This window comes from Chelonoidis abingdonii, chromosome 9 (genome assembly GCF_003597395.2).
Source record: "Chelonoidis abingdonii isolate Lonesome George chromosome 9, CheloAbing_2.0, whole genome shotgun sequence".
NCBI lineage: Eukaryota > Metazoa > Chordata > Testudines > Testudinidae > Chelonoidis > Chelonoidis abingdonii.
In genome coordinates this window covers 74,868,807-74,891,257 of record NC_133777.1, presented here as the reverse complement: position 1 = coordinate 74,891,257, position 22,451 = coordinate 74,868,807, and the positions used below count along the sequence as shown (strand labels likewise).

General features: G+C 43.2%; 1 long non-coding RNA gene across 1 annotated transcript; it reads right to left on the bottom strand.

Moving 5' to 3' along the window:
* Positions 1 to 1,175: 1,175 nt before the first annotated feature.
* On the bottom strand, positions 1,176 to 8,128 carry LOC142047285 (uncharacterized). Its single transcript, XR_012656466.1, has 3 exons — positions 8,058 to 8,128; positions 6,712 to 6,845; positions 1,176 to 1,281 (listed from the first exon to the last, which is right to left on the bottom strand). It is a non-coding gene; the product is annotated as an uncharacterized LOC142047285 (long non-coding RNA).
* Between the last annotated feature and the right edge of the window lie 14,323 nt (positions 8,129 to 22,451).

Sequence of the window (22,451 nt, the reverse complement as noted above, 5' to 3'; positions counted from 1 at the left end):
GAGAGACGTCAGAATGTGTGTGTCCCCTATTTCATTAATCATAGATCTCTACCACTCTCTAGCACATGGAAAGCTGTGGACTAACTGCATTTGCTTTGAGATAAGTAGGACCTGATTTTGTAAAAAGTTTAAGAACAACAGTCATAATATGTCTGGTGAACAACCTGGGCTTTTGTGCGCTTAGGCACAATTTTTATTTCTTTTTAAATTATGCCCAGATCAGGCAAAAACACAGGCCATTTACCAGACAAGAATGAAGGCCAGAAGCACATATGCTTGGGTAGGGAAATCAGAGGATGGTTTTGGAGGGGCGTGCAATGCAGACAACTCTCATGATTTTATTATGAGTCTCAATATTTTGAGCTTTTCCTAAAGCCTGAGCTGCTGGAAGCAAGAAACTGGCTTAGAATCTCAAATTTTTTTAAAAAAATAAAGTTTCTGTCCCTCATTGGTGCTGGGAAAAGCTTGGAAATGTGAAGAAAAATGCCTCACAGAGGCTCAAAACCAGGAGGCAAATTAAAAAAAATCAAAACACATTTTTTAAAAAAAACCCAGCTCATGACTTGGGAGGCCTGACTGGCGATTTTTGTACATTTGCTGTTGCCAATACTGGGTATGCACTGGGGAAGGGACTAACTTTGGATTGGTAGAAGACTCTATAACACAGAGGAGACATGTCCTCTGTGGGCTGAGATCATGATCTAGCATTCCCAAGCTGTCACTCAACTAGTACAAGACCTGATTCAATATAGGAAAGGAAACGCCCATATAAATCTGACAGATTGGTCACCAAAGCAAGGTCAAGATGCATTGGCAGAGTGTGGTGTGTTGGAAACCTACACTACCAATGCTACTACTTGGCTTGATCTCTGGGTAAGTGGTGTCCAGGTCCAGTAAAGCTGATTGTAAGTCCAATGAAGTCAAAGCATTTACTCCAGAATTTACACTGGTGTGAGATCAAAACCTGGCCCTCAGTTCTCAGAGATGATTCCATGGCACTCGACAACAGTATAGATATTTATTTTAAAAATAAAAAGACCCGCAAAATTGTAACTGGAGACTTATTTTCCAATGTAATTTAAATTAATAACAAGAACAACTTCTTTTAACTCAGAAGGCAAGCCAAACAGAGACACCACTTCCCTCCAAAAATTCTCCACACCTCATGGCTTTGGAGTGAAATTGTGGCAATACTGGTTCCCTTTCATTGTCTCCGCTGCTGACCAGTTCACAAAGCAAAGGGATTCCGCTTACTCAGATAGGGTTATTTTCTTCTCCAGCCTGGGGTTTTGCCAAGAGACAGAAACTTGTATCACATCAGCAAGCACTTGAACTGGAAGTTACTAAAAGGTGCCAACTGAAGTAGATGGAGATGAGAGCAGTTTCACATCTACATGCAAAGCAGATTTGGTAAAAAGCAGAGGCTATTTATAGAATGTTCCTAAATAATCAGATGTTTGGATGGCGCGAACCTTAAAAGCTGTAAGAAAGATTTCAACTCCACTCATCTAAACAAAATAATAATAATTTGGAAATCTCTGCTCTACATACCTAATATTTTTAACACAATTCAATGTCATGCAGGTTAGTCCAGTCCAGATATACTGTGGATGACTCCAGAATGAAAATACCATTCATCTGAGAGAACATCAAGTTGACAACATACGGCTGTCAACTGTCCTGTAAGGAGCTGAGCAGATCCTGCTGGGTGCTGGAACATTCTCAAATCCCACTGAAGTCAATGGGATTTGACAACATTCAGCACCTATCCAGATCAAGCCCACAGTGACTGAATGGGTCATTCCTTAGAGAAGGTTCTTCTTTTTCTTCGGCAGGATAGGCTGAAGATGAGAAGCAATGTGAACTGAAACTGCCACAAGCTTCTGCAGCAAAAGGATAGCATTGTCATGGAGTCCTTTGTGCTATAGGCACTTGGAGTTTAAATGAGGGAGAGATAAAAGAAGGGATTTTAAAACAAAGTTTCATTGCAGATTACTGGTTTCTCATTGCTTTATTTTGTGCTGTATGCATATGTCAGATAAGTGGACTTGCAAATAACCTTAATTAGAAATGGGGATTACACTAGTCCAGAATGCACTGGACACAGTTTCTCTCCAACAATCCTCCTGGGAACACACATGGCCAGCCTGCGAAGGAACAGACTGACTTTCAAGTTAGCTTCATTCTCAGTCAGGCCATGTGTCATACCCAGTTTGTGAAACCCATGTCTATGAGCAATTCCTCATTCTTAATCAATTTAGTGGAGAAAAAAAAACCTGTATTTCCAGCAAAAAGACCAGCTATTACGGAAACCACACTTTTGAATTTGGTCTTGTTAGATCCCCAACCCCCAAGATAAAGAAGGGTCAGACATGGTCAGGCCGGATGGGACACCTACAGGACAAAGCCAGGATGGTCCCAGTGATTTCATGGGTGGCATTCTTACCTTGGAGTTTGGTATGTAACTCATGGTGAAAGAGGATGCTGTGGTGCATTGGTAGAAGGTGCAGTCTTTTGTAGGAAATGTAAATCTTAAGACTTGACAACATCTGTTCACTCAAAATTCTATAGTATTCCTTTGCCAGAATGAAGCTAAGTTTATGGAGGGAATGGTATGATGGGATAGCGTAATTTTGGCAAGTAATTGATCTTTGACTATTAGCGGTAAATATGCCCAATGGCCTGTGATGGGATGTTAGATGGGAGGTGGGATCTGAATTACTATAGAAAATTCTTTCCTGGGTGTCTGGCTGCTGAGTCTTGCCCACATGCTCAGGGTTTAGCTGATCATCATATTTGGGGTCGGGAAGGATTTTTCCTCCAGACCAGATTGGCAGAGGCTCTGGGGGTTTTCGCTTTCCTCTGCAGCGTGGGGCATGAGTCACTTGCTGGAGGATTCTCTGCAGCTTGAAGTCTTTAAACCATGATTGAGGACTTCAATAGCTCAGATATAGGTTAGGGCAGCATTTCCCAAACTTGAGATGCTGCTTGTGTAGGGAAAGCCCCTGGCAGGCAGAGCCTGTTTGTTTACCTGCCCCTTCCTCAGGTCCGGCCAATCGCAGCGCCCACTGGCTGCAGTTCACTGCTCCAGGCCATTGGGAGCTGCTGGAAGCGGCGCTGGCCGAGGGACGTACTGGCTGTTGCTTCCAGTAGCTCCCATTGTCCTGGAGCAGCGAACCGCGGCCAGTGGGAGCCACGATTGGCCGGACCTGCGGCAGGTAAACAAACCAGCTCGGCTCGCCAGGGGCTTTCCCTACACAAGCAGCATCCCAAGTTTGGGAAACACTGGGTTAGGGATTTGTTACAGGAGTGAGAGGGTGAGATTCTGTGGGTTGCGTTGTGCAGGAGGTCAGACTAGATGATCATAATGGTCCCTTCTGACATTAAAGTCTATGATTCTATGAAGCTATTGGCCCCAGCATTCTGTCTAAATTCTAGCTGTGTAATTACATTTGGCATGCTTAGACCTCCCTTTGTATTAGATTACAACTCTTGGCTCCTGGAGCAAGGTTTGGGCCACTATGTGAGGCTGCTCCTTTGCAATCACTGTTAAGACTGTGAAGTTAGTGTAAAGGGGGCACAGTGGGAGGGGGAAAAACTGGAAGGAATTATTCCCAGAACAAGATTTCTTGTTAATAAATAATTCCCTTTACTTAAACAAAACGTAGGATGTTCATTCTCCCCTGAACTTCATAATATAGGATCCTCCCTTGGCTGAAAAGTAAAAATGGCTCATCCAAACTGTAACTGAATACCCACATCAGCCAATTTCAACAATGTTAACTGGTCAGGATGGGATCAATGTCACATGACACTACTTTAAAAACAAAGTGATGCTTGTTTTCTAACCTTTGTTACTCTGACATTTAAAGATGGCTAAAAATGTACTTTGGTATCACCATTTATGCTTTTGTTTACATCGTTGCCTTTCAACTCTGCTTATAAAACAGAGCTAGACTAGTCAGTTTCACCGCTGATTCTAGTTGGCTTCACTTTTGCATTCCCAGGCACTACCATGGCACGGCTGCAATTTGGGTTCACCGCACAACAGGGGAATATTTAGATCTCAGGCAACTCTGGCAGAAGCCTGAACAAAGAGGTTAAACCGGAGTTCTGCGTAAAACATAGGGTGTTTGGGAAGCCTGGCTGGGAATGTGCTTTTTTTCAAACTGTTTGCATCTTGTTATGGCATTGTGCTGTTGTTGCCACTTGTGGTAGCATGTTAATTCTCCATCTTCATGTCGTTAATGGTGTACATTTGATTAAATGCAAAGGTAACTAATGGATGAGAGTTTTAAATGAAAAAAATTAAAACAACTTGAAAACAAGTCTCAAGGATGGTCTTGCAGGATTAGATTCCTAGCTATGCCACAGACTTCCTGTGGGACTTTGGACAAGTCAGTTAGTCTCTCTGTGCTTCACGTCCCCATCTAGAATATGGAAATGAAAACAAACACTTCTTTTGTATGTCTTGTCTATGTAGGTCATAAGCTCTTCATTACAGGGGCCATCTCTTGCTATGCGTCTGTACAACAGAGGCCCAGATAGTAATATTGAGCTTCTAGGTGATACTGAAACTCAAATAACAACAAACATCACAGGCCAGATCCTGATCTAATTCAGCAGTATTAAATCGAGTAACTTCAAATCATAGTCTAGGCTTTTAGCCAAGTCTAAATATTAGATTAGACCAAAACCTAGTTGACAACTTCCCTTTTAACCATCTAGCATAGAACAGCAATTGCTGACTTAGCTGCCAGGTATGCAGTGCTGGTGAAGTATCTCAGCAAATAGTTTGGAAAATGAAAATAAGCAAGAATCTAGTCACGCTAGAAATCAAAGCGGCTTCACAGGGTGTTGCAGCGGTTCCAGAAAGCAAGTCAAGAGTACCCACTTGAGAAAGCTCAATGAGCCAAAACATTCCCTGCACCACAATTTATATTTTCTTAAGTGTTTAAAGGAGATTTCTGACTTTATTTAGTTATTACATTCCCGGTCTAGGAAATACCTTTGAGATGCTACATATGGTTTCAAGGGGGTCTGAAATGAAAACAAAACACTACAGGAGTGGAATGCAATGGGTGCTTGAAGTTTGTAGAGACATTACTGAAATTCTGACCTTCGACCAAAACAGCTCCTTACTTGTTCTTTGTGTTGTGTAAAGGGCATGGCTGTTACATATTGGTCTGTGCAGCTGTATCCTCCAAACAATTTCACTGCAACATCACAGTCTGTGCCAATTCTACCTGGGCATGAGGTTTTCACCCTGTTTCAGACAGTGGACCAGATCTCCAGCTAGTTAAATCAGCACAGCTCCTTTGATTTATACCTGCTGCAGACTACTCTCTCAGATGCAGCTCAAAGGATAAAATCCTGCCCCCATTAACCTCAGTGGCAAAGTCCATTTGCTTTCAGTGGGATCAGGATTTCACCAAAATATTTTGTACTGAATCTTGTGCTTCGATGGAAGTTTCTTGGGTAAGAAGGTCAATTGGCGCAATGGTCTAGTCTGCAATGCATGATGCTGATTAATAGTATGAACTGTCCCATTGTCACCAACCAGCTTTAAAGGTGTGATAGTAAAACATAGCTGCACGTTTACAGCAGATAGCTTTCAAATTATGTCAGTTCCATTGTTGCAAATGTAAATAATATGTATGGAATGTGATTAGAACGAAGTTTACACTAATGGCTTGTCAATTTTCATTTTGCAAAAAGAAAGTTCTCATTCTTTGACTGTAGACAAACAGTTAACACAGGGTCGTACATTGATTTGTTCCACTTCAATAACTTAATAGACGTATCTGAACATTTGAAATTGAAAAATACCAAAATCTTAGTCAACTGAGACGTCATAGAACAAGGATTAAGCTATTTGTCTGATGCAAAAGTGGGTCTTATAGCTACTGTCTAGTGGAACCTACACTGATAACTGCTTGTGGCATAAAACTGCAAACCACTACAACATCCCTGGTTATTGGGAGCTTCTTAAATTAAAGCACTGGGACTCAATGGTGAGATATCAGCTTTCTTGATCATGTGTATGCTGCATTAGAATTCAAAGAACACTGATTGTTAGACCTGGGTTGCTATTTTGTGAATATTTGAATACAACTGAATGGCCTCACAAATGGTGGTGCTGCCATGGTTCTTGTTTTGTGTGAGAATTTTAGGGAGAGAATATTCTGTGAGGAACCAAATTAAAGTGACTTTTAGAGAATATGTTGAGAAAGCAGGTGTTGAACTCTGGAAGGTGATTATCAGCACCAGAAACCTGACTCCGTAGTTGTACTCTTCAAGTCAGGAAACAGAAATGTACCATGTGTCATAGTGGAATGGAAATGAACCAACACAGCTTGGATATTGGCTATCTACTTCCATGGAGCTATACCCATTGAGAATCTGGTCCCACAAACTCTCAACTAACGGCTTAAGAACAATCTAGAGATCCATAATTATTCATACAAAAGCTATCCATTGCATAAGGTTGAGAAAATACATTTGATAAAGTTGCAAACTGCTATCCCCAAATTTGTGAACAGAAAATGAAGGAACATTCAATAAATAAATCATGTGCTATGAATGACTTATTTCCACAGACTATTAAAGTCATGTCACTAGAACCATGCTTGCCCTAGATAAGCACCAAAGCATTCACCTCTTCTAGCACCCAACGAGCCTCATGCCCTTCAACTACGCACATCTACTCACAGCATGGCCAATCCTCCTTCCCAGCCTGGAGCTGCCCAGGGCTCTCAAGTCTATCTCTACCAATGGCTTCCACGCCAGCATCTTCTCCATGAATTCCCAGCCTGGGTGAGTAGTCAGGAACCCACAGGAACCCACTGTGCAGTAGAGAGAGCTTCTCAGTATAGGACAACGTTGGAGTTCAATCTCAGTAGATGGTTCAACCTGGCTCCACCTAAGTGCCAGAAAATATCTTAATTCCCTTGAATAGGAGCACCTATTGGCTTCTGTAACTCTCTAAAAATTAGTAAACCCTCACGTTCCATCCCTCTGGGGATTAACTAGTTTTCACAACATCTCTGCCACCCTACTCTTATTCCTTCCTTAACATTTAAGTTTATTCTGGTCTGTTAGCTGGATCCTTAAGTATTTCTACAGGGAGTCTATAGAAAAGAGGAGTTTTTAATCAAGCAACATGGGTGCATTAACCACCTCAAGAAATGTTACTTTTAAGTGAGATAAAAACAGAGGTCAGCTGCAAAACAGAGAAATGGACAAGCTTTTGTGGTTGCAAAAAATGGGCCTTCTGTTTTATTCATAGTTTTCTCTTGCCAAGTCCTCTCTCTTTTCCTAGCCTCCTAACCCAAGATATACTGATGATGGAATTCCAGAGGATATTCAAGTTGTGTTTCTGTATAGTTTGACTGATAAAGAAATACTTTAATATACACTACCCAGCAGATTTAAGTTTTCATTTTAATCTGTGAGTTTGGAGTTTAGCAGGCAAATTTGGCCTAGGTCACATCAAGCTGTACTCACATAGTCTGGGTCATACGTTTATGATTGCATTTTCAGAAAGGCAGCCTCACTTCTGAGTGTGTTAATTTAACCATATCTCTGTGCTTGCAATGCAAGTTTCCTCTAAACAACAGCAAACCCTCAAAGGCTTCAGTGGTCTGGTCCAGTTCAGTTGGAATAAGCACCCAAAAGTACAGAGTAGAGCCAAAATGCAGGATCCAAATTCCAGACCCAGGTCTCCACTTTATAAAGGGCCAGATCAAAGACCCTGACTATTTAGGAAAGTCTGGATCTGGATTCAGTTTTTGGATCTGGAGTTTTGGGTTAGACCCATTGAAGTTTGAATATCTTGCATTTGCAAAGTTAAACTGGAAAAACAGGCTGAAAAAAAAAATCTGATTGCTGCTGAAGCTATTTTATCAGCCCATTGGCTCCTCTAACTCGCAAGGACACTAGATTAACTTTCAGCAATGTCGGTTAAGAAGGAGTTTTGTCTCGGGAAGTCTGCCACTGGATTTCCAGACCACAGGCTCCCATCAGGAGATCAGTAGCTCATAGAGTTGGTATTTTACCTTGTGAGGGTTGGAAAACACAGTAAGCACAGAGTTTATTTTGGCCCCACAATACAGGACTAGTTCTGCTCCACATTCACCAGAAGACTGTTGTTTCAACAATGGAAAATGAAAAGGAGGAGAAGAGAAGAACTCAGAACACGCAAGGCAGCAAAGCCAAAAAACACATTACAGACATGTCTGGTACAGTGGGACACGTGGGTTAAGCCAAGTCAGTGCTCTGCAGGTCAATAATCAATCTGGAAAGCACCAACCCACGATGGACTTGAAAGAACAAATGTATATTACTCTAGCAAAGTCACCAGTACAGGGGTAAGCTTTGGATTTTTTAACAGCTGTTTCCAAGTAAGATATAAAACAATATAGACTCTCATTTTGATATCACCTGCCCTACAAACTGTACATCCCATCATGTTCACCAGCATTAAATAGGTGGGAGAAAAATGAAGAGACATGGACAAAGAGATAGTAGGTGTTTGCAGATGAGATTTGAAATTATATGGGGAGATGTCAGAATGTGTTCCAGGCAGCAGGCGATGCAGAGAAGAAGGCTCTCATAACACCGGGGATGACATTATGGGAAAGGACAGAGAAAAGACTGATTCTAGATAAATAGAGGAAAGTGAGTATAAGAGAGATGGGGCAAGATTAACAGGTGGCTTCAGCAGGCATTACTGCTCTGGCTTTGGTGAGGGTTAGGCCTGATTATGGTCCTGATGACTTTGACCCAAAGAGGTCTGGGGCATGTTCATCCTGAAGAAAGCAATTTTAAACTGTCCTATGAAATGTATGGGGAAACTCCTGCCTAGTGGAAGAGCCCAGATACAGTTAGAGGTACCTGTGAAAAAACAGACCCCTCTATGCCCCATACTCCTCACCATAGTATGCAAATGCCAAGAGGCAGGGAATGGCTGAATGTCTTGCAGTATGAGGTGTGTTGAAGCTCCTGCACTAGGCAGGCTGTAACATAAACAACAACACTTGACATTTACACAGCACTTTACCTTTTTAGGCGATGGACAAACGGTAACCAGTGGCCGGAGCTTGCAAGCCATTTCCCCGTCCCCTCCTCCCCAGTAATTGAAACCCAAGTGGTTTAATTAAAAGCAAACACACAGGGTTTTTAGTCAAGCCAGAGGGCAGCCTATGCTAAGTATTAGGGATAGAAAACACCTAATTCTCAAACAGCTCAGCTAGCATAGTATCTGTGCCATGTGTAAGACAGTTTGGCTTCTGGATGTTAGCATCATTTCCCTCCCCTCCTTCTCTCCTTTCCCCTAATGTCACCCTTGAATTGTGTTTCCTTCTGCTTTCTCCCTATAGGGTGACCAGATGTCCCAATTTTATAGGAACAGTCCCCATTTTGGGGTCTTTTTCTTCTATAGTCTCCTATTGATCCCCATCCCCGTCCCGATTTTTCACACTTGCTGTCTGATCACCCTATCTCCCTGTTCCATTTTGCATCCCAGGTTTTCCTTGGATTTCCTGTCTCCTCACTTTCGTTCATCTGCTTCTTTGTCCATGCTCTCCAAAAGTGAGAGACAAACTCTATTAGCATAAGAATTTGCACCAAAGTTTGGAAGCCACCATTTTGGATTGGGTTCTAAATTAGGCAAATGGCATTAGCCCATGGCTAGTACATACAGCTTGTTCAAACATTCCCTAGGTATTTCCGTCCCTCTTCATGCTGGCCCGTCATCCCCAACTGCTCCCAGCCTCCCGCAAAGGATTTTGAAAAAAAAAGATCATTTGAAATTATTGTAAAGGCAACACCGCATTATGTCTTTAAAACATAATAGTCAGATGCTGGCATCTCTTCAGAGAGGAAGGGAAAGTGTCAGATCTCAGCTGGTAAATAAGATGTTACTGTGAAGCTTGTAAAGCCAAGGTTCTTTCTCCTTTGTAAAGGCTCTACCTGCAAAACATGAAGGGGGCTCAGTGACGGACACATTAAAACACCATTAAACTGTGAAATAGAACACAGTGTGAAAATAGATTTAACCTTCACAGCATATCGATCTCTACCCCGCGCCGTGCCTAAGTTCTTGGACAACTGTTTTATAATAGGTTTTACTTATTTTCCTGTTGCTATTCTCACTTCCTCAGAGGAGGGTGTTATTTCTAAAAGCTCCTGACAGCTCAGGGAAAAGCAGGCTTGTTTCTTAGCCAGGGCTCAGCTCCGGAATGCTGTTGCTGCCAGCTGCTCCATAAACAGAAGTCAGTTTTTGAGAGTGAAGGATGACTTTGGGCAGCAGAGATGATGGGAGGAGGAGGAAGGGGAAGAGAGAAGGGGAAAAGAGAGGAACCCTTTGCAAGGATCCTGCTGAACAGGACACAAGGAAGCAGACCAAGCTGAAATGGCTTTAAAACAGACATTGCCAAGATTTACTTACACACATACAGAGATATATATGCATTTATAATTACATAATAATGCAAACGTACATAGCCACACACACAGTTGCACATTCAGACATGACATCCATGTGATGCATTCATTTCTTGCATTCCTCTGCAATTCATTATGTCGCTTTCTCTTCTCTTCTGTTTAGGTTCTTAGAGCCTTCACGGTGGGAGCTAAACTCCTTTCAATGATGCAATAAGCAACATGACCTTTGACCCCCTCACCTGCCCTCTGATCATTAATCTGTCTCCTCAGGCCTTATTCTAACAATCCAAAACCCTTCAAATAGCCAAGTTGGGTTGGGTTTTTTTTGTTCACTCTGCCACAGAAATTTTTTCCTCCTTCTCCCCAAATTTGAATGTCCCCTCCTATCCCTTCCAAAGTAGCCTGACCCAATACCCAGGACAGGCAAGGGACAGTAATTGCTCATAATGGGGAAAAGGGTTTTTAAAAGGTGACTATTTAGATACAGTCAAGTTATTTTTGAGGTTTTTAGAGGTTTTTATGGCTCCCTCTCAACTGTGGACAAGCAGACTCATGCAGTGACATTTTGACCCCATTGAAGTCAATGGGAATTTTCAATTGCCTTCAGTGGAGCCAGGATTTTACCTACTGTACTTCAGGCAATTGGCCTTAGAGATGCCAGGATACAAAAAGAGAAGCCCAATTAAAACAAAATCTTTACATAATATTTCTATAACTTATGTGCACCACCACTCCTGCATGGCAGAACCATGCCAATAAAATCTTCATAACACACTCACTTTGGTGCATTTTATATTATGCCATGTTTTACAGAAGAACAATAGTGGAGTATTTTAGTCTTTGAACATTGCACTCGAGAGTTTTAAAACATTTATTTCCATTTCTTGTACCGTTGTGGGTGCTCTAATTTGTGCCCCTAGCCAGCCCAAGGACTGAAGGAGACAGAAAGCCTTTCCCCTTACTCCCCATCAGAAGATCCTGCCCATTGTGTGAGTTATCTGTAGCTCTTTGATTCATGATACATTTAATCAACAGTTTCCTTTTAACTAAAGCCTTCTTCAAGTGGGACAGAACACCCCTGCCATCAGGGTGGTCCAGGGCAAACTATGGATCATCAGGGATATGAGGACATAAGGGGATGAAACCCCAACTATCTTTCTGGGGATGAAGGGAGATGAAATTCAGAGATAAATTAGCTTGATTTTTCTTTCATTTACACTGGGGTAAGTCAGTAGTGACTCTACTGAAATCGGTGAGGTTCTGCTGGCATGGTAGGAGAAGAGAACCATTTGTTTCCAATAATAGTGTACAATGCTGCAGTGAGAAAGATGTCAAACTTTGGGGGATTAAGGGTATATGTATACAGCATGTGGCAGTGTGTCTCAGAGCCTGAGTCAACCGGCTTGGGCTTGTGCTACATGGCTAAAACAGCAATGTAGATCCTTGGGCTGGTCCCAGGGCTTTAAGAAGTCCCCGCCTCACCAAGTTTCAGAGCCCAGGCTCCAGCCCAAGCCTGAATGTCTACATTGTAATTTCTAGCCCCCCAGCACGAGCCCTATGAGCCCGTCAGTCGACCCAGTCTCTGAGACCCACTGCTGTTGGTCTTTTGTTTGCAGGGCAGACAAACCCTAATATGTGCTGAGGTTCACTCCCAGCTGATCATTTTAAAATCTGTTTGGTGCATTCATGGGAAAAGGACAGCAAGTGATTGAGCAAGTGGAATGTTTGGCTGCTGCCAGTTCCCTTAGGTCCTCAGGCACTGTGTCACTACATGCAAATATAGGACAGGTAGCTTTTGGCTGGCTGACAGGCGTGTGAATTCCATCATTCTCTGGGGACAGTTGCCTTTTGCCAGCAACTGCACAGCAAATGCTTTCAGTATATAGACAGGAGTCCTTTCAGCTCTAAAAACCTACCCCCTCTGCCCCAGCACAGAGATGAGCATGTGCTGGGTGTCTTGCTGTGCAAAGCATATCATCTGTAATCAAATTCTGGTCTACACACTTCCGATTAAAGCAAGAGTCAGTCTTTAAAAGCCTATGGGGTTGACTGCGATTTTCATTACAGAGCTTATTCAAAAGGACGCACCCATATTGCTTCCCACCCCTTTGTTTGACTTGTTTATTGAGGAGGTGAGCCCTGATGGGCAGGGTCTCTCTTGCACGATGGGTACAAGAGAGTTAACTTCACTGCGGAGTTAACTTCAGCACCCAGGCTCAGCTTAGTCTGGGTATGAGCAGCCACAACTGCACAGCCCTGCCTGAGTTGCTTTGTCCTCCATTGTGCTGTGCACCCATGTGTGTCTCTGAGGACATACCCCATGGTGCTTTGTGCTGCAGTAGCTAAGCCACTCTACCCTTCCTTTCCAGTGAATTGTGGGAGAACTTGACTGTCCCGGGCACGGAGGGGTGAGAGGGAACTGTAGGAAGGCACTGGAAGACTGTCAAGCACTTGACTAATTTAGCTTGTGACCTCACTGCAAACCAGCCTGAGTAAGAGTGGCTGCTGACCTCTCACTGTTCCTCAGCTGGGCCCACTAGCCCTGGGTTAAAGCACTTCCAACCTTAGATGAGGAAGCTGTGTATGTGGATGAGAGGAAGGTTAACAGCATCACCTGAGTAGAGTCCAGGTTAACTCTGCAGTGAAGACCGATCCTGTGTGTTTGGACAGTGCCTAGTATAATTCAGCTCCAATTCAGTGAGGCCTCTAGAGGTTACTACAATACAAATAAACAATAGTAAAAACCACACTGGGACAAACCAACAGCCCACACAGTCTGATATTTTGATTGACACTGGCCAATCCCAAGTACTTCAGAGAAAGCTATTGCCACTCACCCCATCTAATACAGTTCATTATGCCACACTATAATATGAAGGAAAATTCCCTTGACCGCAGCTGGAAATTAGTTAATGCCCTGAAATTAGTTAATGCCCTGAAATGCAAGTATTCAGGAACTCTTGTAATCCTGTCGTCCCAAATTCAGACTAAAGGCAGATGCTGGGGTTGGCACATCGTAATACCTCAGGCTGTTGCTATTCTCAGCCATATAAATGTCCCATCACATTTTGTGGCTTACCAGTGTTGTTTTGCTCAGTATTAACCTGGGGTGGTGAATGCCACCAGCTAGCTATATATCGTAGGAAAGCATTTCTCATCTGTTTTAAATTTGTTGCCTCATAGTTTCAAGCGCAAGTGCCCCTTTACCCTTGTTTTACCAGAGGAGGCAAACAACATACAGCTGGTCGTCTACGTCATTCACTGACCTACATTCAGGAGTAATATGGTCCATGTGACTTGCATGGACATGTAAGTCAACAGTGAATGTGAATGAGTATGTTCTCTGTATTATGCTCTGTCCCTTTAATGACCCTTTTTCCTCACTCAGCTCTTTAGTGCCCTCCACACATTGGGAACACCTCCCATACAGCTGTCCACAGTCATGTCTAGCTCTCCTTCCTCACGCAACAGTGTGTAAGAGCAGATTAAAAGCATCCCCAATATGCATTTCCTCCATTGTCAAGTTGCGGAGGCCCCCAGTTATGCTTGCCCTTGTGAAGAATCTCACAAGCCTTTTAGTTCAGACTCATCTAAATTATTTCTCAATGACACCTTTAGCCAGTGTTTATCCCCCTGGCAGGGGGTTAACAAATATAAGGCATTGTCCACAGCTCCAATGGAATCTTTCTACTGACATCAATGGACTTTAGATTAGGCCCATAAAGAACAGAACCTGTCACCCAACTATTCCTTTGCATGCTGAGAACTGGCTGTTTATCTCCACAGTAACCCTTTACCTGTTCTAATGCTTCTTCCCCGAGGCTACAAGGGAGGGACCCCCCCCTCAAAATATCAATAGGAAAGGTATTTTTTTCATGCTGTTGAATCTTCAAAGGAAATAGCACTCAGCCCTTGGATCAGTGAGCAACCAAGGTGAAGGTCTCTCCCTTATTTCACATATTACGGATACCCGTTCTCTGAGACCTTCACGACAATGTCTTTCTGCTGCCTCTGTTATTGTTGCAATTTGTTGTTGACGGAGGTGTAATGTTCATGGCTGAGATCATTGTGCTTATATCGGTTGTGAATATCAGTACTGTATGGTTATTTCAATAGGATATTTATATATATGTACACACACACACACCCTGCAGTTTCAATCTCTACTGCTTACCTGATTTGATCGTCTCTCTCAAATAATTCTAGCAGGCTTGCGATGCATAATTTGCCATTACATATTACACTCCAATTCTGCAGCCTTTACTTACAGTTATTCCCACAGATGTCAGTAGAACTCCAAGGGATGTCCATACAGCACCAACCACAAAGTGGCCCTGATCCTTGATTGATGACTCTACTGTAGAAACAAGTTCTTCAGGGCAGCTGCTGACTCTGTTTCTCTAGGCTGGTCCCCAGGTTCATCCCCAAAGAGCTCCTTGGAAAATCAGCACAGAATGTCCGCTACCCGCACCCTGCTGAGTGGGCTGATTCAAAAGCTTCAAGCTTCACTTTCTACTTCTGGGACTGCAAACCTTCCATGGTCCCATCTGATCTTGACACCTGCCTCCCCTTCTTCCAGTCTCACAATAAGACCTGCTGGTGTCAGGGGAACATGGGAGATGATGGGCTCTATGCTGGAGTGGTGCCAACCATGGTATCAAACTCTTTATAGCAGGGGCATGTACTGGGCACATGCCACACCTGCTGTTTGTGATGCTGGCCTTGTGGTACAGGCACTTCAGATGTTTTATCCACTCCCTGTGCTACATCATTGTCTGATGGATGTTCTGCTCCACAAGCCTCCAGGGGATCTCATAAAGGTGAATATTCTGTGAGATTCTGCTGCAGTCATGGTTCTGGGCGGACTCACAAGAGAGCCTCTCTGGCTAGCTTGCAGCACACTGGAGGGAGAACATTTTCAAATGGCAGGGCAAGCTGAGTTGGAGCGAGCTGTGGAAGCGAAGCAGTCCATGTAGAAAGAGAAGAGATAAATGCTGAATGAAGGCATACAAAATAGAAGATAACTTGTGGTCTATAGATACTAAGTGGGAGGGACCTGTGGAGGCCGAAAGACAAGAAGATACAGAACAAGGAATTGTGGGAATGATGATGGACTAGGTAGACTTGAGGGCAGTTCACTGCATCATTGTTATGTCCACACCACAAAATGGGAGGGTAGAGAGGTGGGTCATATGTCAAAGCATGCTCTCACCCTCCCGCCTCCACCGTAGGTACGCTAATGGGATTTCTGCACATCACTGCACATATATCTAAGGGCTCTGAGCGTGAATGATAGAGGGGTAAGGGCAAGAACTTGCAGCTCGACATGTGGAAAGCTGGAAGTGTACATAGACCCTATATGTTTGTACACAATGGGGCCTGGAACATAGCTGGCAAAACTGTAACACACATACATCATCATCACTATCTAAAGTCCATCACACAGCCTGCAGCATAAAGTGTTTCAGTCTTAAGAACTGTGACAAAATTCCTCCTCTACCTTAGTGGGTCCTGCGCTTCTTGGCAGATTTGCTCACCTCAGTGATCTTCCCCACAGTCTGGGTCAACTCCTCCTGTGTCTGATCAGGAGTTGGGAGTTTTGGGGGGAACCCGGGCCCACCTTCTTCTCCGGGTTCCAGCCCAGGGCCCTGTGGATTCCAGCTGTCTATAGTACCTCCTGTAACAGCTGCATGACGGCTACAACTCCCTGGGCTACTTCCCCATGGCCTCCTCCAAACACCTTCTTCATCCTCACCACAGGATCTTCCTCCTGATGTCTGATAATGCTTGTCTCCTAAATCCTCCAGCAGTACACTCTCTCACTGTCAGCTCTTTGCCTTCTTGCTCCCAGCTCCTCACTCGCGCTTCTTCTCCTCTGGCTCCTCTCTACCTGACTGGGGTGAACTCCTTTTTAAACCCAGGTGCCCTGATTAGCCTGCCCTGATTGGCTGCAGGTGTTCTAATTAAAGTAGCTATCTCCACTGCCTTCTAGAAAGGTCTTAATTGGCTCCAGGTGCCTTGATTAATCTGGAGCAACTGCCATTTGGTTACCATTGTCCTAGGGATTTGTTTAGCCTGGGGCTAACATACCTGTTTCTCAGTACTTTACTGTAGCCATCTGGCCTTGCCCCATCACAGAACATTTACTGCTCTTTTGAACCAATAGCGAGGCATGACTATGGAAGGGATGGTAAGAGTGGTGAGGACTAAGAGGTGTTGCCACAAGTGACATGATGCTCAAAATCCTTGAACAGAAGCATCTGGACATCAAGGCAGAGTTAAAAACAAGCCCATCGAAAATGAATTAACAATTAAAAATGTATTGAAAGTGGAAAGAAAAAGAGAAATCATTCCTAATTAATTCTGGTGCCCTGCACAACCCCAGACTATTTGTAATCCTACAGGGAACATCTTTATTGATCTGGGGGACGCTGCAGCAGACTTCTGATGCTTATCTCAGCATAAAAATAGGCTCTTGTGTTGAGCAGTGATTTAATTACATGACAATCACTGTTAACAATGCATGGCAAATACCAAATATATGCAGAGCAAGACTGGCAGTGATAAATGCAAGTGGATGGCATTGACTTTCAGTAAAGTCGTCTATTGCCAGGGATGGAGGGAGATTATGCATATATTTTTTCCCTTCTCTTAGGGTAGTGACTTGCTGTGCAGTTTGGGGGACTCTCTCAAGGGGTCTAAATACACACACGAGATGGGGGAAGAAATAAAGGATCATGATCAAAGCAACATTTGGCACGTAAAGTAGTGGAATTTACAATGAAATTGTTTGCATGTGGGAAGATGCACTATTTTCCACTGTGCATCTCCACTAAGAAATGAAGGGGAGAAATATTTGCTCTACTTTGGGTGAGGGTGATAGAAAATTGGAGAATAATGGGTGGTTGTGACACACACAGATTTGTGCCCTTAGAATAAGTTGCTTTATGTGCCACAGGGACAAGAAAGTTCAGTCCAGTCCCATCGGCAACATACAGAAGGTGGACTTGACAGTGGCAACAATAGATTGCTCATGGGAATGTTTTTAAAGCCTGGGTTTTTGAGTTCTCCTTGGTGTATTTTTCAGCAATCCATTTAAAGGGACAGATCTTGAGCTGGTGCAAATGGGCTGTGCCATTGTAACTGAAAAGCCCATTTCCATTTATACCAGCAGAGGATCTGGTCCAAAAGATTTAATAGCTACCTTGACCTGAATGGAACAACATCTACTTCCCAATTGTCAGAAGAGGTTTGCAGTTTGGATCCTTTGCTATGACATACCAAGTCATTTACTCTGAGCTGCAGAAGAATCTAGACGACGGGATAGGATTCAGGGAGACTTAGACAAATTGGAGAAGTGGGCCACAAGAAACCTCATGAAGTTCAACAAGGACAAGTGCAAAGTCCTGCACTTAGGACAGAAAAACCCCATGCACTGCTACAGGCTGGGGACTGTTTGGCTAAGTAGCAGTGCTGAAGAAAAGGATCTTGGGGTTACGGTAGATGGAAAGTTGAACATGAGCCTACAGTGTGCTCTTGTAGCCAAAAAGGCTAATAGCATACTGGGCTGTATTAGTAGGAGTGTTGCCAGCAGATCGAGGGATGTGATTATTCCCCTCTATTCGGCACTGGTGAGGCCGCATCTGGAATATTGTGTCCAGTTTTGGGCGCCACACTACAAAAAGGACGTGGAACAATTGGAGAGAGTCCAGCGGAGGGCAACAAAAATGATTGGAGGACTGGAGCACATGACTTATGAAGAGAGACTGAAGGAACTGGGCTTATTTAGCCTGCAGAAGAGAAGACTAAGGGGGGATTTGATAGCAACCTTCAACTACTTGAAGGGATGCTCCAAGGAGGAGAGAGCTAGGCTGTTCTCAGTGGTGACGGAGGACAGAACAAGGAGCAATGGTTTGAAGTTGCAGTTGCGGAAGTCGAGGCTGGATATTAGAAAAAACTTTCTGACTAGGAGAGTGGTGAAGTATTGGAATGGGTTACCTAGGGAGGTGGTAGAATCTCCATCTTTAGAGCTATTTAAAGTCCGGCTAGACCGCACCCTGGCTGGGATTATTTAGGGAAAATGGTCCTGCCTTTAGCAGGGGGTTGGACTAGATGACCTCATGAAGTCCCTTCCAACCTTTTGATTCTATGATTCTATGATAATTTGGAGCTCAGGGTCCCAAGTCTGGCAACTTGAATCACTTCTCTGAAACTCCACCACCTGGGTGGAGACAGTCACCCACACCTGAATGGGCCTGAATTCTATTTGGTAGGAGGCCGTAGTGACACCTATGCAAGCATGTATGTTACCAGAGGCTTGTCTCTCCTACCTTGGCATTCACCCTAACGTGTGGAGGCTGACACTGGGAAATTCCTTCTCTCACCTACTGGAAAGGGAATCTCTATATTAGGGGTCCCCAACACACCATGGGCCACTTTTCTATTTCCATAATCTCCATATTATTTGAATATATTCATCTATTATCTTTTTTCCCCACCCCTCTGTAGATTTGGGGCTGCTCTAACATACGGAAGCTATTTGAGCAGATGGTGATTACAGGAGTGTAGAGATAACCTGTATGTGCCTCCTGTTCTCCACTCACTGGTTTCCCCAGTGCATGGTTAGGGGCCAGTTAGGTGGCTTGAGGGCTGCTTTGCACTGGCACAAGGAAGCTGAGGTTCAGAACCTCGGTTCCAATTAAGTCAGCAAATGTTCTACCTCTCTCCTCCCTTCCTCTAATTAAGGCAGGTGTCATCTAGTTCAGTCCAACACACTGGGGCCAATTGGCAATATTTGTCTTAGGAAAAAAAGATCTCCAGCCCATTGGCCACTTGCACTGTTTGAATTTCAACTCACACTTTTAGTTTCCACTTCATAAATTATGCTGTGTTAAGCATCATGACTAGCTACCACAGCTCCTCGTTGCCCTGGAATAGAAGTTTTAGGCATAAATATATTAAAGTATCACAAATCAATTTTTCAAAGCTTTCTAAAACCTCATTGAACACTGCATTCTTTTAAATCAAAACATGGGGAGGGGAATAGCGGATTAAAAATTGGTGCAAGTCCATTGTGGTGCAGCTGAAATTAACCAGTATTCAGTTTGTTTGGGTATGTATATGTTAAATAAAACATGTCCTTTTCTCACATTAGATTGCCTTGGTACTATAAGATTTTAGTTGTTGCAGGATTCCCTTCCCCACAATGAATCACCTGACAGAACCTCAACCCAGAAATGATGGAGTTTCAGCAGGCTTAATTTTTCCCAATTTGAGAGCGATTAAAAAACCCCATCTGCAACACGCCAGATTAACAATCGTTTGTAGGATCTCAGCCTCCCTCTGAGTTACTAACTTTATGGATTCTAAAGAGCAGATATTCTTATCATGCTGCTGTCTGATTTGAAGGGGTGGATGCACCAGAGCACTGACACATGCAGCTTTACAGATAAAATGCAAGTACAATATTGAATCAGAAGAGGATTCACTTCTAACACACACCATAGTCTCTAAAGCCAAAGCTAACATTTCTCAGTCTATCAACTTAGTTTAAAGGGATGAGAATCTAAAGGTTTGAGTTTGGTTAAGAGGCATTTTGTGAATCTTATTTTTAAAAAAAACTTAACAAAAAACCTACCCCTCCACCTCACCAACTCATCCCTGGTGCATTTCTACTGATGTTAGGGGAAGTCAATGTCAGTTCTGCTTGTGAGGGTTTTTGAAGGATCAGGTTCTCAAAAGAAAAAAGGGAATGGCATAGAACTCTGGCAATAGTAAAGCTTTCTCCTCTAGACTGTTCAGGCCGGTAGCAACAGATTGGCGCAGGCTGGTAGTGGGCTGTTACCATCTGTTGGTTAGTGGCCTATATATAGTGGATTTCAGTCTAGTTCCTAGTGGACAGGTGCCTATACTGTATGAATTCCCATCACAATTGCTACTCAACTCAATCCCAGTTGAAAAGGCCACCGATTAATGATCTAGATCAGGGATTTTCAAACCTCATTACACCACGACCTCCTTCTGATAACAAAAATTACTACATGACCCCAGGAGGGAGGACTGAAGCCTGAGCCTGCCTGACCTCACTGCCCTGGGAAGGGGGGGTGAAGCCAAAGGGCTTCAGCCCCAAGCAGTGGGGCTAGGGCTTCGGCTACTGGCAGTGGGGCTTGGGCTTTGGTCCCAGGCCCCAGCAAGTCAAACGCCAGCCCTGGTGACCAACCTCTTGTTTGAGAACTGCTGATCTAGGAAGCTGAACTGCCTACTGTTCTGTAAGGGTGGCCAGAGCTGAAGAACAATGATGAAGGAGTGGGGAGGAAACTTTAACAACATTGAAGCTCTGTATCCTAAAAACAGTCCCGTCAAGCACTACTCAAGTCCAGCACTGTCAAGCAAGCATAAAAACTCTTTCAAAGAAAATAAAAAATGGTATTAATGGCAGGGCATGAAGGATCACAGGACAGTCAAGATAAGTAGTTACTTTCCTCGGAGCTACATTTGAGCTCTCTCTGAGCTATTTTAACAGGAGGTAGAACACACACTGCCCAAGTGTTTTAAAAATGTGACAAAGGCTAAAGATAAAATATTTCATATGCAGCAAGAAAATGGAAGTTATTAAAAGTCTGCATTACCTGAATTACAAAACAATAGCCATTTAAGGGGAAACCATTAACTTGAAATCTAGCAATAAAATTTAAACTTATCATTGCTATTGATTAATAAAACTGAAAAGTTCCCATAATTTTACTTTCTATTTCTTTGGTTTGGGAGCGCACCAATCCCCCAATACAGTCATTTAGGCACAGATCAGCATGAATCCAGGTGTAGGATCACACCCATAGCCATCTCCCTTGTGGCTGAAAAGACTCTTATAAACATTGGCATCCTCTTTTAAAGGACTAAACTCCCCTCTCCCCCCCCACCCCCATGAGGACATACTATTTAAAGGATTTTCAATAAGAAAAATGCAATTTTTAAATCAATCAGTTGAAAAAATAATGAATTGGACAGGGTCCCTTTAAAGATGCAAAATATGATGGGTTGATTACAAAATACAATTTCTAACAGAGACGACTTTATGTCCTGAGTTAAAAAACAACAGAAAAAACCCTCCCCCCCAAAACCAAACCAAAAACCCCAGCCACCCCTTACAATTCCTACTATTTCCACTATACTCACATTTTAATGATATAAATAGACGGTGGCAATGGTAGGAACTGACATCACTTAAGGTTAAAATAAAATTATGGCAAATACCTGCCCCTCAACCCCCTCCCCCAAAGAAATCTGTCAATATTGGTTTGACATTTAAAATGGATATGCTTTATTCAGGCGTAACAACCTTTGTTTGCCTGCTTTCCAGGATATGCATTTTAGTGGCAGAATTTAACCAATATGAATGTTCACGGAAAAAAAAATTTACTTGAATGCATTCACAAAAACCAACTTTTCAGAAGCAGTTTGTTTGGCCAAATGTATGCAGAAATACTTGATTTGTGGGTAGACCTCAGATCCGATATTTGCACAACTGTCCATGCAGGGTATATGTACACGTGCGCACAGCTAACTTATCTCTAGGCAGTATAAGGACCCATAGTCAGGTTTGTGTTTCTGAATGCATGATGATAGTCAGAGAGTTTGGGATGTAAACACTGTGATAGTGGATTGACGTTTCCATTATAACAATACCTTACATAATAGAACACCCTTTACCAATTGTGACTTGCGTGTGGTTTTTAAAACAAAAACACACCCCACCATTCTGGACCAAGTAAAGAGTGCTGTAAAGACAGAGATTGATCATTTGAATGTGGAGCAATCAATCATCCAAGGCCAGGTCCTGTATGTGAGGACTGGAGAACTCCTCAAGTCAAGGAGGGAGTTGGGAACTTCTCCAAACCTGTGGATGATCTGAGATCCACAGATAACAGGATACTTGTGTTTGGATTTGTGCAGATGGCCACTTCCTCCACGCCAGTCCCAACACCACTCTTTGTTCCCCATAGCAG